Genomic DNA, 16522 nt, shown 5'->3' with positions numbered 1-16522 from the left:
TAAACGCCAATTTTGAGGACGTAGTGGTGCTGGTATCTTCGTCCTCTCTGATATGTTACGTTGTCGTGTCGTTGGTCGGGCGGAAGGGCATTGATAAGGTTGCGTGTCGGTCTTTCAGCCATCCCTGGGTCGGGTTGCCATCCGATTATTTGGTATTACACTTGGCTGCCTATCTCATCTAAACTTATGTTAGAGTTACCTCCTCAGGCCGAACCTTGGAACAATCCTGAGCACCATTGTTCTGTTGTTTTTAGATCGTGAGATTTTGGTCTGATGTATTGTGCGAGGCCTTCAGCAGCCTATTAATTTAGATTGTTAAAATTTTTAAATAAGGCCTTTAGCGGTCTTAAATTAAAATTTGAAAATTCACTTGTTTAAAACCTATTAAATTTTCTTCTCTATTGGAAATTCTTGTTATCCAGGCCTTAATCCTCAGTTCTTCCATGTCTAGTGTGCGGCCTTCAGCCTAGTCTTGACGTAAATTCTTAAGTAAGGTCTTGAGCCGCATGTATTCCTTAAATCAATTTTAATAATTTGTGTTCAGGCATTCACCCGTACTTCTTTTGAATACTTTTAAGGGCATGTGTGATTAAGGGTTTATAGGAAAATAGAGTTTCTTTGTTTTGTGCAACTAACAGTAACTGATCTTGGCCCTTTTCCACAGCCATAACCTGATCCGCTCTGTCCTGCGAAACTACATTTCAGACTCGATTAATGTCTGAAGTAGTGCTGGAGGATATTGACACCTTGAATCCTGCAGTACGAGTGGGTGGAGACCTCTGCTGAACAGCACATTGCAAGGCATCCCAGATATGCTCAATGACGTTCATGTCTGTTGAATTTGGTGGCCAGCGGAAGTGTTTGAACTCAGAATAGTGATCCTCGAGCCACTCTGTTGCAATTCTGAACGTGTGGGGTGTCGCATTGTGCTGCTGGAATTGTCCAAACTCCGTCGGAATGCACAATGGACATGAATCGATGCAGGTGATTATACATGACGCTTATGCACGTGTGACCTGTCAGAGTCGTATCTAGACGTATCAGGGGTCCACTATCACTCCAACTGTGCCCGCACAGCACCATTACAGAGACTCTACCAATTTGAACAGTCCCATGCTGACAAGCAGGGTCCATGGATTCTTGAGATTGTCTCCATACCCGCGCACGTCCATCCGCTCGACACAGTTTTGAAACGAGATTCGTCCCACCAGCAACATGTTTTCAGTCATCAACAGTCCAGTGTCGGTTTTGACGGGCTCAGGTGAGGGGTAAGGCCTTTAGTCATGCAGTCATCAAGCGCACGCAAGTGGACCTTCGACTCCGAAAGCCTATATCGATGATGTTTCGTTGAACGGTTCGCACGCTTGCACTTGTTGACGGCGCAGTATTCAAATCTGCAGCAGTTTGGGGAAGGGTTACACTTCTGTCACGTTGAACGAATCTCTTCAGTCGTCGCTGGTCCCGTTTTTTATGATCTATTTCCGGCCGCAGCGATTTCGAAGATTTGATGTTTTACCGGATTCCTGTAGTTCACGGTACACTCGTGAAATGGTATTAAGGGAAAATCCCTTCATCAATACCTCGGAGATGCTGTGTCCGATCGCTCGTGCGCCGTCTCCCACACCACGTTCAAACTCATTTAAATCTTGATAACGTAAAATTGTAGCAGCAGTACCCATTCTAACAACTGCGCCAGACACGTGTTGTCTTATTTAGGTGCTGCCGACCTCATGGCCGTTTTCTGCCAGTTTACAACATGTCTCTGTATTAGATTACGTATGCATATACCAGTTTCTTTGGCGCTTCATTGTATTTTCTCTATGGCTTTTCGAAGACGAACGGTATTCGCCGTTAACACCAAAGATATACCAAGCATAAAAATCTCCCAATATCGTTCTTTGCCCAATAACTCTGGGATTTAGTGTCTTAAGTTCTAACCCATTTTCTATCAGATAACGTAATTCGTACATTTTTGTAAGTTTCAATATTACGGTTGACATATTACGAACTGAATCCCCTTTGAAGTTAATGAGTCTTTGATGTTCATTCGTTTCCGGTAGTTCTGGTCGCAGTTTGTTGTCATGTTTCAGTGTCACTGAACATTTATCGTGTTACTAAGGACACATTAATTTCAGCTTATTGTCAGAGTTTCTATAGTTATCATCGCATCTAGTACATTCGTTACAGAATTCGTCTCCTGTGTATGATTCAGTCTGATCCTCACTTATAGCTCACACAGTTAACAAAACTGCCGTAGAGTGACATAACAGAATCGTAATTTTTTTTTGGGGGGGGGGGGGGGGGGGGACTTACGTCACATTTGGTATAGTTCTGCGCCAATGATGTACAGGAGTTGGGCAAAAATGTGGAAACACCGCAAGAAATGCCTCTCGAACATAAATCTAGGTGCTAACTGAACCCGCAAGTTGAATTATTGTATTTGATCACTAACGGAACCTGTGCAATCTCCTGAATACGTGCAATTATCAACCATCGGCAGAACAGTGTTCTGTCTGGGTGTGAGTTGATTGCGCCAGGGCGAAGACAATTCGAACGTGGGCAAATTGTTGGTGCTCATACGGCGTGTGCTTACGTAACCATGACAGCCGAAGTGTTGGGTGTTTTAAGATTCATGGTGTCTAAGATTTATATGGCATACAGGAAAAGAGGAGTAACATCATCCGCTAGTTCTAAACGCAGACAAAAGTGCGTATTGAGTGATGATGGCGGACAGTCATGCAAGAGGATCGTAACGAAAAATAAGTGGACAGCAGCTGCAAAAAGCATTGCAGAACTGAATGTCGCAATCTCGAACGTTGTCAGCAACAAAAAACAGTCGAAGGGGGCTCCATAATAAATGTACTGCGGGGCGAGCTGGGAGTCCAAAACAACTCATCTGTGATGCAAATGCCCGTTATGGGAAGACATGATTCGAAGCCATGAAACCTGGACTTTGGGCCAATAGAAGAATGTCATTTGGTCGGATGAGTCATGTTGCACACTTTCACCAAATTCTGCCCGTGTTAACGTAGCAAACGTGAAATACTGTGGCGGTTCGGTGATGATCTTGGCAGCCATATCGCGGCATTCCATAGACCCGTTGGTTGCTCGACAGTGTCGCAATACTGGCAACGATTATGTGAACCGTATGGCAGGTCAGGCCAAGCCAGAGCTTCTTCGTGTGTACTTCAGAAAAATACATACAGCTCGGTGATTGTGTCTGTGTAATAACTCTTCAGCACCAGAGAATACAATATAATGCCACGCATAAAAAGAAAGACACTTGAAGTAATGCTATATTTTAGAAGTTGACTGTAGCATCCCGCAAAATAGGACTGTTTTAGAAAATTAACATTCAGTACGATTTTCAATATTCAATAATTTCAATGTACAGTCGCAATCGCAGCTGTAGGTGTGGTACAGTTTCACTCTTCTTATTCCTGCGGGCGTCCGTCGACCAGACGAATGTTCAATATGGCTACGTGAAATTCTCGCACCGCACGAAGAACAGCCTTCAGAGTCGCCAAATTTCAGTGACGTGCATGCAATAAAACAAGAACAAACAGCTCTTTTAAGTTTTCCATAACATGATTGTCACTGTGAAAAAATCATTAACTTGACTATAAAAAAGTACGATACATCGTATTTTACGACATTTCGTGTAGGCAGCTAAGTACTCGGTGGTACAGTACAAATTCGATGCCACTGCGTTACGGTCATTGCTGTCTTGATCCTCCCGATGCAGATGCTGACAATATGTGTGGGTTCTTTTTTAGTGTATGATACCTGGTCCGCGTCGACAACGGGGCAAAAGTAAGAGGAGGCAGGAACGGGAGCTGTAGAGGCAGGGGCAGCTACCCTGCAGGGCGACAGCGGGCCACAGCGGCGGCGAATAAACTAATTTAGGGGCGAGTTTCTCATTTACATAGAAATTTATTGCCTTCATACGAGCGAGACGGGGGCAGGGTGGAGGCGGCGCTGGAGGCGGAGGTCGCAGCGTGGCGTCGTAAAACGGGTGCTGGCGCGCACGCACGGCGCTGCAGCACACACGCGCCCACCTCACGCATGTGCGTGTGCCCCCCGGGACCGGGAGCCTTGTGGCCGGGGACCTAACCTAGGCCGCCTGTTGTGCTCTTCGACGATCCTACAAACAGCCGCAACACCAACCCGCTCTGACAACTTTCGCTCGCTGTATTAAGAGAAATTATAAAGGAAATCAGACCCAGTTTCAAATACCTATTTCACTGTGCTGATCTACGACCGCAGAAAGAGGTATATATGTAGGGTGACCAGATGCAATTGTTTAAAAAGGAGGACAAACAGATTCAAGACGGAGGACAAAGGAAGAAAAAAGAGGACACATCAAACGGGTCAACTGAATATGAGGATACCACCCGTCAACTTTGGACAAGTCACGTGACTGCCGGGAATTACCAGTAAAACTATTAGTTAATTGTTACTGGTGGTCAGGTGATGATTCCCAGAGCAATATTTTTTTATTTTAAATTACAACATTGATTGTAGTGGCAGTGTTATCAATTGTTTTTATATTTGCTTGTAGTTTTAAGATTTAACAAAGACGGCTGCCTAAACGCCACTCCTGATTCGCTACTTTCATGTGACTTGTCCAAAGCTGTCGGGTGGTATCCTCATCTGCACTATTCCCCATCGAACACAGTTCAATTTCAAGATTCAAAATGGTTCTAATGGCTCTGTGCACTATGGGACTCAACTTCTGAGGTCATTAGTCACCTAGAACTTAGAACTAGTTAAACCTAACTAACCTAAGGTCATCACACACATCCATGCCCGAGCCAGGATTCGAACCTGCGACCGTAGCGGTCTCGCGGTTCCAGACTGCACCGCCGAGAACCGCACAGCCACTTCGGCCGGCCCAATTTTAAGAAATGAGTTTATTATTTATAGACATAACGTACATAAATTCCTTAACAGTTTGGCGTCAATTGTTTTGTTATGTCAACAACACGAAATTGTTTACAAAGCGAAAAACATAAGACCATTCAACTCCCTTCATTCGCCGCATCGCTAGCAACATCTACAATTCAAGCAGCAGCTGACGACATGTAAATTGCACTTTAACCTTCCGAATACTAGTAAATTGAATGACTATGAAACAATGAAATGAAACCATCACAGATAATCTGTCGAGTTATTTCTTACCTTTATAGGCCACTGAGAGGTATGTTCCAGCTCCACATATCTTACATTGCGCTTCAAATTCATTTCTCCCTTTCTTGAAAGCCGGATATTTGCAGGAACGACATCAGAAAATGTACACTTTCGTTTATGCATAGCCAAATATTTTATGTAACTTACTTGGTTAAAAATTACACTCTCAAATCACACGCGCTCTACAGGAAGCCAAGCCAATACAAACCGAAGATACGAAACGAAAATTTTAAATAATCGATATTGGCATTCGCTTAGAGATCGATCAACGATAACGTCGACGTTCCTGGTGCCACCTACTAACACCACCTTCGTGCGTGTTTATCACGATGGCTGTGCCAATAGTTAAAGTATTTAAGAAAAGAGCAATAGAACGGGACGAATTGTAAATTTAACTGTATTACGCTCAACTTTGCGAAAAAGCCGGACACTGTAAAAATCCGCCTGGACCCAGGACAAAGAGCTAAAAAGGAGGAGGATATATCCGGATTAAGCCGGACGTCTGTTCACCCTATATATATGTATCTACGGGTCGATGGCTGCTACGGTGTAACAGATTGAATATTAACAAACCATATTTTTAATGACCTTAATTACGACTAAAAAGGGGTGGGACAAAGGCATGCTTGAACGTAAAAGTAGGTGCTGGTAAAGACTACAGGTTGCACAGTTGTATTTAAACACGAAAGGTACCTGTAAAATGCCCTCAATACATTACAAGTGTCCGTCGTGGTCAGGTCAGTAGCGTTCTTTGTAGTTGTGAGTGAAATATGTCGCGGCTAAGTAGATTTCAGCAAATTGTTGGTGCTAGTACGATATATGCTTCCGCACCGAAGGAATCCAGGGGATTAGTGTTTTAAGAAACAGCGTGTTGCAGATTTACACCAGACACATGGTAAGCGGAGAAACATCATCCGCTAAGTAACAACACGGGCGGAAGTGTGTGTGTGGAATTATCGTGACAGACGAACATTGAAGAGGATCCAGAATGAGATTTTTCACTCTGCAGCGGAGTGTGCGCCTATATGAAACTTCCTAGCAGATTAAAACTGCCGGACTGAGACTCGAACTCGAGACCTTTGGCTAGGAGACGAGGTACTGGCAGAAGTAAAGTTGTGAGAAGGGTGCGTGGGTCATGCTTCGGTAGCTCAGTTGTTAGCCGCGATAGGTAAAGGTCCCGAGTTCGAGTCTCGGTCCGGCATACAGTTTTAATCTGCCAGGAAGTTTCATTGAAGAGGATTCTGATTAAAAACAAGGAAAGCTGCAAAAGCAGTTGCAGAACTGGAAGCCTCACAAGCGGTGCAAGTCAGGAGCAAAACAGCACGAAGGGTGCCTATTTAATAAGGACACTGCAGATCGAGCTGGAATACCAGAACCATATATGCTTGATGCAAATGCCCATAACAATAACACGTACTGCCACAGATATAAATCCTCGATTAGGCAAGGAAATAACTTCGTCGGATGTTTTCCAACTTCTTGCTGAATTACGTCCCAAAAATGAAACTTATTGGAGGCTCGTTAGTCATTTGACAGCCTTGATCCGGTACTCCATAGGTTTCGTGGTTACTCTGCAAGATCACATTACTGCCAAGCATCATGTGACCATGGACTTATCATATTCATCCTATGCCACAACGTTCGTTCCACAATGCTGAGGCTATGTTCAAAGATGACAGGAATCCTGTACACACAGCCAGCATCGTTCACTACAGGCTCTGTGAGCAGGAAGGTGTACTGTCGAATCTGTTCTGGCCACCAAGCCAACGCCAATGTTTTCAGTGCCAACGGCTTTCCTTCAACGTATTAGGCATGGTGATGTGTCGTGTTCGTGGTGTTGCCATATTTTGTCCACCCCCCCCCCCTCCCCTACCTCCACTATCTCGAAATATTTTGTTTGTTTATTACATTAAATCCTATTGTCTATAATTTAAATATAGACTCTATTGCACCCCCCCCCCCCCCGCCCCTCCATCAACCTTACACCTTGCCGTTGGTGGGGAGACTTGCGTACCTCGCCGGCCGAAGTGGCCGTGCGGTTAAAGGCGCTGCAGTCTGGAACCGCAAGACCGCTACGGTCGCAGGTTCGAATCCTGCCTCGGGCATGGATGTTTGTGATGTCCTTAGGTTAGTTAGGTTTAACTAGTTCTAAGTTCTAGGGGACTAATGACCTCAGCAGTTGAGTCCCATAGTGCTCAGAGCCATTTGAACTTGCGCACCTCAGCGATACAGACAGCCGTACCGTAGGTGCAACCACAACGGAGGGGTATCTGTTGAGAGGCCAGACAAACGTGTGGTTCCTGAAGAGGGACAGCAGCCTTTTCAGTAGTTGCAGGGGCAACAGTCTGGATGATTGACTGATCTGGCCTTGTAACACTAACCAAAATGGCCTTGCTGTTCTGGTACTGCGAACGGTTGAAAGCAAGGGGAAACTACAGCCGTAATTTTTCCTGAGGGCACGCAGCTTTACTGTGTGATTATATGATGATGGCATCCACTTGCGTAAAATATTCTGGAGGTAAAATAGTCCCCCATTCGGATCTCCGGGCGGGGACTACTCAAGAGGACGTCGTTATCAGGAGAAAGAAAACTGGCGTTCTACGGATCGGAGGGTGGAATGTCAGATGCCTTAATCGGGCAGGTAGGTAAGAAAATTTAAATAGGGAAGTGGATAGGTTAAAGTTAGATATAGTGGGAATTAGCGTAGTTCGGTGGCAGGAGGAACAAAGACTTTTGGTCAGGTGAATACAGGGTTATAAATACGAAATCAAATAGGGGTAATGCAGGAGTAGGTTTAATAATGAATAAAAAAATAGGAGTGCGGGTAAGCTACTACAAACAGCATAGTGAACGCATTATTGTGGCCAAGATAGACACGACGCCCACGCCCACTACTGTAGTAAAATTTATATGCCAACTAGCTCTGCACATGACGAAGAAATTGAAGAAATGTATGATGAGATAAAAGAAATTATTCAGATAGAGAAGGGAGACGAAAATTTAATAGGAATGGGTGACTGGAATTCGAGAGTAGGAAAAGGGAGAGAAGGAAACATAGTAGGTGAATATGGATTGGGGCTAAGAAATGAAAGAGGAAGCCGACTTGTAGAATTCTGCACAGAGAATAACTTAATCATAGCTAACACTAGGTTCAAGAAACATAAAATAAGGTTGTCTACATGGAAGTAGCCTGGAGATACTAACAGGTTTCAGATAGATTATACCATATTGGTAAGACAGAGATTTAGGAACCAGGTTTTAAAAATGTAAGGCATTTCCAGGGGCAGATGTCGACTCTGACCTTAATTTAATGATTATGAACTGTAGATTAAAACTGAAGAAACTGCAAAAAGGTAGGAATTTAAGGAGTTGGGACCTGGATAAACTGACTAAAAAAGAGGTTGTACAGAGTTTCAGGGAGAGCATAAGGGAACAATTGACAAGAATGTAGGAACGAAATACAGTAGAAGAAGAATGGGTAGCTTTGAGGGATGAATTAGTGAAGGCAGCAGGCGATCAAGTAGGCAAAAAGACAAGGGCTAGTGAAATCCTTGGGTGACGGAAGAAATATGGAATTTAATTGATGAAGCGAACAAATATAAAAATGCAGTAAATGAGGCAGGCAAAAAGGAATACAAACGTCTCAAAAATGAAATCGATGGGATGTGCAAAATGGCTAAGCAGGTATGGCTAGAGGACAAATGTAAGGATGTAGAGGCTTATCTCACTAGGGGTAAGATAGATACTGCCTACAGGAAAATTACGGAGACCTTTGGAGAAAAGAGAACGACTTGCATGAATATCAAGAGCTCAGATGGAAATCCAGTTCTAAGCAAAGAAGGGAATGCAGACAGGTGGAAGGAGTATATAGAGGATTTATACAAGGGCGAGATGCTTGAGGACAATGTTATGGAAATGGGAGAGGATATAGATGAAGATGAAATGGGAGATATGATACTGCGTGAAGAGTCTGACTGAGCACTGAAAGACCGAAGTCGAAACAAGGCCCCGGGAGTAGACAATATCCCATTAGAACTACTGACCGCCTTGGGAGAGCTAGTCCTGACAAAACTCTACCATATGATGAGCAAAATGTATGAGACAGGCGAAATACCCTTAGACTTCAAAAAGAATATAATAATTCCAATCCCAAAGAAAGCAGATGTTGACAGATGTGAAAATTACCGAATTATCGGTTTAATAAGTCACGGTTGCCAAATACTAACGCGAATTCTTTACAGACGAATGGAAAAACTGGTAGAAGCCGACCTAGGGGAAGATTAGTTCGGATTCCGTAGAAATATTGGAACACGTGAGGCAATACTGACCCTACGACTTATCTGAGAAGCTAGATTAAGGAAAGGCAAACCTACGTTTCTAGCATTTGTAGACTTAGAGAAAGCTTTTGACAATGTTGACTAGAATACTCTCTTTCAAATTCTGAAGGTGGCAGGTATAAAATACAGGGAGCCAAAGGCTATTTACAATTTGTACAGAAACCAGATGGCAGTTATAAGAGCCGAGGGACATTAAGGAAAAGCAGTGATTTCAGCGAGTGAGACAGGGTTGTAGCCTCTCCCCGATGTTGTTCAATCTGTGTATTGAGCAAGCAGTAAAAGAAACAAAAGAAAAATTCGGAGTAGGCAATAAAACCCATAGAGAAGAAACAAAAAAATTGAGGTTCGCCGATGACATTTTAGTTCTGTCAGAGACAGCAAAGGAGAACAGTGGAACGGAATGGACAGTGTCTTGAAAGGAGGATGGATGTAAGATGAACATCAACAAAAGCAAAACGAGGATAATGGAATGTATTCGAACTAACTCGGTTTATGCTGAGAGAATTAGATTAGAGAATGAGACACTTAAAGTAGTAAAGGAATTTTGCTATTTGGGGAGAAAAATTACTGATGATGGTCGAAGTAGAGATGATATAAAATGTAGACTTCTAATGGCAAGGAAAGGGTTTCTGAAGAAGAGAAATTTGTTAACATCGAGTATATATTTAAGTATCAGGAAGTCGTTTCTGAGAGTATTTTTATGGAGTGTACCAATGTATGGAAGTGAAAAATGGACGATAAATATTTTGGACAAGAAGAGAATAGAAGCTTTCAAAATGTGGTATTACAGAAGAATGCTGAAGATTAGATGGATAGATAACGTAACTAATGAAGGGATACTGAATAGAATTGGGGAGGAGAGGAGTTTGTGGCACAACCTGACTAGAAGAAGGAATCGGTTGGTAGGACATGTTCTGAGGCATCAAGGGATCACCAATTTAGTATCGGAGGGCTAGTGGAGGGTAAAAATCGTAGATGGAGACCAAGAGATGAATACACTAAGGAGATTGAGAAGGATGTAGGCCTCAGTAGGTGCTGGGAGATGAAGAAGCTTGCACAGGATAGAGTAGCATGAAGAGCTGCATGAAATCAGTCTCAGGACTGAAGACCACAACAACAACAAGGCTCTATTCATCCCTAAACAATTTGTAACTAACAAAAGCATACACACGTCAAATTAATTTTGCATTACCTCGGTTCCGAGTGTTTCGGAACCTGTACAGAAAACTGGAATAGAGATCAACTTAAAGATCATTTCCGCCCTTTTTATTTCTCATGAAATCAACACATTGCATGTTGTTCTATCATACAGCGAGACCTTCAGAGGTGGTGGTAAAGATTGCTGCACACACCTGTACCTCTAATACACAGTAGCACGTCCTCTTGCATTGATGCATTCCTGTATTCGTCGTGGCATACTATCCTCAAGTTCATCAAGGCAATGTTGGTCCAGATTGTCCTACTCCTCAACGGCGATTCGGCACAGATCCCTCAGAGTGGTTGGTGGGTCACATCGTCCATAAACAGCCCTTTCCAATCTATCCCAGCCATGTTCGATAGGGCTCATCTCTGGAGAACATGCTGGCCACTCTAGTCGAGCGATGTTGTTATCCTGAAGGAAGTCATTCACAAGATGTGCACGACGTGGACGCGAATTGTAATCTATGTAGACGAATGCCTCTCTAATATGCTGCCGATATGGTGCCACTATCGGTCATTGGATGGCGTTCACGTATCGTACAATCGTTACGGCGCCTTCCATGACCACAAGCGGCGTGCGTCAGCCCCACATAATGCCACCCTAAAACAGCAGGGAACCTCCACCTTGCTGCACTCGCTGAACTGTGTGTCTAAGGCGATCAGCCTGATCATGTTGCCGCCAAATACGTCTCCGACGATTGTCTGGTTGAAGGCATATGCGACACTCATCGGTAAAAAGAACGTGATGCCAATCCTGAGCGGTCCATTCGGCATGTTGTTGGGTCCATCCGTACCGGTAACAATGCGGAAGCAATCGAACCGTAGTACTGACCGTCTAGGCATAGTTGAACTACAGACAACACGAGCCGTGTACCTCCTTCCTGATGGAATGACTGGAACTGATGGGCTGTCGGACCCCCTACGTCTGACAGGCGCGGCTCATGCATGGTTGTTTACATCTTTGGGCTTGTTTAGTGACATCTCTGAATAGTGAAAGATACTGTATCTCTGATACAATACCCACACTCAGCGTCTATCTTCAGGAGTTCTGGAAACCAGGGTGATGCAAAACCTTTTTTTATGTGTGTATTATCTCCATTTCTATACATCGCAAGAAATTGCACGAAATTCATTATTGTAGTCAACAGAATACTACATACTATTGATTTTAATTAAATCCACCGTTCATAAAATTCACACTAATATTATAAATGAGCAAGTAACTCTGACTATTGTGCTTTTATACTAAACCGCGGAATCGATTCTTGTGGAGATAGCTTGAACGCTGAGGAGCAACACAAGCTACTTTAGAAAGTATGTAGTACATGATATTTTTTGATTTGACGAATATAAAGTGAAATATGGATCAATAATTATTCTTTGAACCTACTGTTTATTTTTCGACATGTTAAGTTCATCATGTTTGTCTATATCCTTCTGTTGTTTGATATGTTCTATACAACAAGAGTCAGCGTAATGAATGCAAAAGTTATCCTCAAGGTGTTTCATTCATAGTGTTATTTTCAGTCACAAGCCTGCCCCATTTTAGTCGCTAAGTGTCACACCTCTCTCGTAGCTTCTGAGACATTTGAAGACTCACAGCAACGACGAAGTTTAAATGCTGTATGACAAACAGAGAGATTTCGGGCGTTCAGACGTGGATCGTGGGAGACTTTTAGTAAGCTGCTTTTTGATTATGATACACGATTGGAGCCCCGGGTAACAGGCGGAAGCGTGAGGGCAGCTAACTTTAATGCACGTACAAATTTCATAGAATTAGATCTAGATTGAACTATAGATAATTCATTTTGTTTTCTTCGTCAGATTAACAATAATTGATAATTTCTGAAACTTAACGTTTCCCTGTAGTACCAAAATACTGTCTAGCTTCAACAACTTACGGTATTTTGGTAGGCGTTGCTGAGAGATCACAGGAACTGCGGGTTTGACTCCAAGCCGCGTCGGATTTTCTCTGCTTAGAACGGGTCCTTGTGTTGTCCTTATCATCATTATACCATTATCGACGTGCAAGTCGCCGAAGTGGTGTTAAATTAAAAGGTATGCATCAACTAGCTGAATAGCCCGAGTATGTTGCCTGTCCAATAAAGCCATGCGCACGTTTCAGATAGTTTGCTGGTACGCGAGCGCAGCTAGTCTGCTACTACTATGATCATAGCATCAGTTCTTGTCTGTCACATTCCACAATGCACTCCGTAGACATAGGTTGTCGGTCCGTTGGGCGCTGCAGGAGTCGTTGTGGTGGCACCTGACCTTCACCTTATCTGTTGGCTCCTTGGTCGCAGGGAACAATTCCCCTGGTCCGAGGGAGCATTGTTGCGGGCCACATCACCCCAGTTCTGAATACCTGGGCAGCGTTACACGGTCCACGGTACACGGATGTGTTTCCACTTGGTGTTGTGACAACTGTCGTGCAAGCAGGGTTCGCTGTTCGTCTGCCAAAAGCGTTGACTTCAGTTGTCTTCACTGCGTTGCGTCTCGATTTTCTATCGCAACATCCGGCATCGCGCCACACGGAGTGTAACTGACAAGGTTCATGCGCTACCCTACCACTTTCTTGCAACAGTGTTGGCAGTATCGTACCGATTCCGCCATTCTGTGCCTTCCTTACAACAGGCACATTCACAGAAAAATTACAATCATAGATTTGTCTTCGACCAGAAAGATCCCATCGGGCGACATGAGTCACGAAATGTGTCATGCCTCTTCTGGGATTGAGGTGCCTCATTTGACTGAAAACCTTAAATGTACCTCGCTCTTTGGGCATCATACCATCGTTTCCCCCACAGGTGGAGCACCTAACAGTGAATGTGCTGTTTGCTTTTACATGTATGTTGATGTTGTTCTTTCATCAGCCAGTACAACGCTGCTTTTCTCGTATACCTTCAAATGGGAATCATTGATATTTTATTTCCTTAAGTAAGAGTGTCGGAAAAATTATTATAATGTATATTTATAACTCCATCTCAACAGTTAATTGATACATTGATCGATTCTTTCTTTTGATATAATTTCGAACGTGCATCTTCGCTATTTCTTTTAAAGATTTAATTTTTACATGCCTTACGGCTAAATCGCCATGCATAGTTGTTATGAGTACCGGTGAATATTACATAGTGAATATTACATTTGTTCACATTACACACTGTAACCACACTAAAAGGCTGTCCCATTTATCTTATAACGTTTTCTTAGTTACAATATGGGCACATGAAGTGCTTTTATACCACATCCCGTGTACAGTAAAGACAGTCAGTGATTAAAAACTGGATCATCATTACCCTTATTTTATTGAGGGTGAAGGTGGGCATAATACCACTCAAACAGAGAGCTTTACAGAGGACGATACCCTGGCAAAAACCTAACTTTCTGACGGATGCATACTGTCATGTTGGCGGTCAAGCAAACGGGAACACTATTGCAATTGCTGATAAATTTCTGTAATTTATATCTTGTCTTCGTTGGAGCACATTATACTCACACTCCCTCCTACTGAAGATGTTTGACTTATTGGCATACGTTTTCATTGTGTTTTCATCTGTTTACTGTCAACTCCAGCAGGTGGACAAGTTACGCATCCAGCGTACCTGCGTTGCAAGCTAATACGGGACAATGACAAGTTTTACATACATTTCTTATAACATTATGTTTGTATGCTGTGATACGGTTTTGACCATGCCTGAAGAGAAGAAGTAGATTACTGAACAAGGTAATGTAATTCTTAGAAAGACGTACTGCTGTTCTAATATTCGTCACAAACGGAGTTTCAAGAAAAGTACTTATGCAGATTAGTGTCCCTTTTTGTTTCACTTCTCAACATAAAGGTTTTGAGTGGTCAATATAAGTGACACACTCTTGCGTCGGAATCTCCTTAGAGTTGACACGACTCAGTGGTGATGGTTGCCCCAGTCGGTATGACGTGGAACGGCGTCCGTCGCTCACGACAACGCCACCCCCTCCTCGCGTGCTTTGGCCATATTTCATACCGTCCTTCGTTATTAATGTCGATGTTTCGATAGAGCAGCGCGTCAGAATGTGTAAACCGCTCTTGCTTCTTCGCTGATAAACGCGGAAATTGCATCACTCGATGACGCAATGAGTCCCTTGACCTGAAATGATGACCACCAGTTTTCTTTTGCTGCAAGTCCACGACAGACTTCCAGCTTGCGCGAACTGGCTAACTGTAGTTCTTCTTTTTATTATGTTTAATTAGATAATGAATGTTAAATATTAATAATATAAAGTGTTGAATCTTCAATTTATCACCCAATTTGTGGCCACATTATGGAATTGCTACGATGTTAAGTTAATAAATTGTTTAAACTTCCTGGTAGATTAAAACTGTGTGCCAGACCGAGACTCGAACTCGGGACCTTTGCTTTTCGCGGGCAAGTGCTCTACCAACTGAGCTACCCAAGCACACTCCGCTGCAGAGTGGAAAAAGAAATCATTCTGACAAATTGTTATCCAGTCGTCAAGGGGTCGCTACGTCGCGTGTTGAATAACTACAAGACGTAATTTCAGAGATAACATATACTTAAGCAATGTTCAGAATGCGTCGTAATCTTGGGAAAAGTCGATGACTGTTCACTGTCAAATTACCATAAATTGTCCGCCCCGGTAGCTGAGTGGTCAGCATGACAGACTGTCAATCCTAAGGGCCCGGGTTCGATTCCCGGCTGGGTCGGAAATTTTCTCCGCACAGGGACTGGGTGTTGTGTTGTCCTAATCATCATCATTTCATCCCCATCGACGCGCAGGTCGCCGAAGTGGCATCAAATCGAAAGACCTGCACCAGGCGAACGGTCTACCCGACGGGAGGCCCTAGCCATACGACATTTCCATTTGTATACCATAAATTCACTTTTCACTTCACAATATTCTAATAGTCAATTAATTGTCACTAATACACATGATAATGTCTATTCAATTATGTAGGTGACATGATGAATTAAAGTTTGAATACAATTTTATAGTTCTTTGTAATTAATTGTCCCTACGCTGAGTACGCACACCGATTTCTCACTCAGAGAATTCCTTCCGTTTGCACCAGTAATTCTATCGTTGACGACAACTTCTGACAACTTGGCGCAATTGTACATTCTTCGTGTTTGCGTTTCACTGTTACCTGCTCGAGACTAATAATGGTTTTTCTGTCTGCTATCTCTCTTTTTCAGTGTCCCTGAATGTTCGTGCTTATTCAGTATCAGGAAGGCTGAGTCCCTTCACAAATCTCACACGATTTAATTTCGTCACAGAACTCCGTATCCCGTTATATTGCTAACGGTAAAAATGACTTTGCTTTAGTAGGACGTCTGAATAATATTTCAGTCTATATCGCAAAACTTCCAAACTTCCGATTAGCTTAAAACAATCTAGTAGCGCTTACATGAATACTACCATCACAATAGAATTAGAGGTGCCTAGATAGCAACTGAAGCTAATATTTCCATTTCCGAGTTACATTCTAGTCACATCAAACTTCTTTTTCGATGCAGCTACAACTCTCTTGTATGGTAAATGTTATCTTTGGCCAATTTCCCATCTGGGCCTTAACATTCGTTATTAATTATTTTGCAGTTCCTTGTTTGATGTTTTTGTTGCGTGTCCTATCATGTTCTTTCATTCAGTCTCTATTTCATGATAAGCATTATTATTCACATGACATTCCTGATGATAAAATTATCACAAGGGTAAATTTTGTCGTCAGTAGCTGCCATCACTGTCAGGATGACTAATTTTCCTACATCCTTTACAACAAAGGGTTGTTTATTAGG

Source organism: Schistocerca piceifrons, chromosome 2 (assembly GCF_021461385.2).
Source record: "Schistocerca piceifrons isolate TAMUIC-IGC-003096 chromosome 2, iqSchPice1.1, whole genome shotgun sequence".
Classification (NCBI taxonomy): Eukaryota; Metazoa; Arthropoda; class Insecta; order Orthoptera; family Acrididae; genus Schistocerca; species Schistocerca piceifrons.
The sequence above is the reverse complement of the archived record's forward strand: the minus strand, read 5'-3'. Positions refer to the sequence as shown.